This window comes from Marmota flaviventris, unplaced genomic scaffold, assembly GCF_047511675.1.
Source record: "Marmota flaviventris isolate mMarFla1 unplaced genomic scaffold, mMarFla1.hap1 Scaffold_233, whole genome shotgun sequence".
Taxonomy (NCBI): domain Eukaryota; kingdom Metazoa; phylum Chordata; class Mammalia; order Rodentia; family Sciuridae; genus Marmota; species Marmota flaviventris.
This window is the reverse complement of record NW_027288124.1, coordinates 128,668-130,378: the sequence shown is the minus strand read 5'-3', so window position 1 is coordinate 130,378 and position 1,711 is coordinate 128,668. Positions and strand designations below refer to the sequence as shown.

Sequence of the window (1,711 nt, the reverse complement as noted above, 5' to 3'; positions counted from 1 at the left end):
TTACAAGATTGGTGTTTTTTGTTTTGTTTTGTTTTTTTTTTTTTTTTGGACCTTTATTTTGTTTATTTATATGTGGTGTCGAGAATCGAACCCAGTGCCTCACACATGCTAGGCAAGTGTTCTACTCTGAGCCACAACCCCAGCCTGAGGCTGTTCCTTTCTATGGATCTTTTGTCTCATCACTGAGGAGGCCTGGAGACTTGGCAGAGTTATCAGAGCAGTCCCTGTCACAATGCAGTGATGCCAGCTTACACCATCCTGCGGAAGACCTCTGGACAGAGAAGATGGTCCTGATGCTTGGCAGTGATCTATAGAAGACCCTCTGTATAAAAGGGAAGTGAACCAGGAACCCAGAACAGCTGGCTTGAGCCTTGAGCACCCTTGATGGCTGATGCCTTCTTGGGGTTCTCAAAAACTAAAGTGATTGGAATGTGTAGGATCTAGGGTGCCAGGTCCTGCTGCTCCTGATGAAGACCTAGTTCTTTCAATTGACTCTAATTCCTACCTGTGAGGGTACTGTCTGCACTCAATCATTTCTTCTGCCTAGTTTATCAACTGTGGTGTGTTGATGAGTCCACCTGTGGAGTTCCCAGCCTCAGCCCTGGTCAGGAGGGCAAGTGTGGAGCACACAGACAATGAGCACACTGATGGACCTGGTACTGATACAGTCAGCACTGTTACAGTAAGCAGCTATTACCACCTGGCAGGGCCACTTTCCAGGGTTTAGCACCATGACAGGAAATGCTAAACTGATTAGGGACTTTGCCATCCTGCCAAAGCGTGTCTGGGGAAGACACCGCCAGAGGTTGATGAACCAATCACATATGTGCAGCAAAAAAAAAAAAAAGTTGGTCTAACCAGAAAGGCTCAGCTTCTGAATTGAGGGGCAGGGCTTGTAGTAGTGCAAGTACAGCCAGTCCCAGAGGATCTTCAAAGAGCCATTGGGCATGTTCCCTGTGCACTTCCTCTTGCCAGCCAGGGAGAGAAGGCCTTGGTCCCCACCCAGATCATGTCCGACATGGTGCCTAGGAGCTAGACAGGGTCTTAGATGAGGTTTTCCTGGTGGCTTTTAGACCCATTTGACCTCATCTGGGCATTCTGGGTGGGACAGGGGAACCAGGGTTGCACACATATCGACCAGGCCTGACAGCTCACAGGTCTAATATCCTTAACTTTTTTTTTTTTTAATATTTATTTTTTAGTTATAGTTGGACACAATACCTTTTTATTTTATTTATTTGTTTTTATGTGATGCTGAGGATTGAACCCAGGGCCTTGGACATGCTAGGTGAGTGCTCTACTGTTGAGTCACAACCCCAGCCCTAACCTCCTGAGCTTTAAGAGAATACATCCATGCTGTTTTAAGCCATTAAGTGAGTGTGGTAAATTGTCTGCACTCAATCATTTCTTCTGCCTTGTTTATCAACTGCTTAAAGTCTGAATGTCTGGCTTTCTATAATTAGATTTTGGGCTGTTGAAGGAAAAAAAATATTATTATTTACATTTTTTTTTTTTTGTTTTGAGTATTTCTTTTATTTCTGTGACCCCAACCCAGTATTGGGAATTGAACCCAGGGGTGCTTTACCACTAAGCTTCATTCTTAGCCCCTTTTTAAAAATGTTTTGTTTTGAAACAGGAGCTCATCAAGGTGCTAAGGCTGGCCTCAAACTTACAATCCTCTTGCCTCAGCCTCTCAACTTGCTGAGATTAC

At 44.6% G+C, this 1,711-nt stretch overlaps 1 pseudogene; it reads right to left on the bottom strand.

Annotated features, from left to right (window-relative positions):
• Positions 1–379: 379 nt before the first annotated feature.
• LOC139704089 (homeobox protein TGIF2 pseudogene) lies at positions 380–1,069 on the bottom strand (annotated as a pseudogene).
• Between the last annotated feature and the right edge of the window lie 642 nt (positions 1,070–1,711).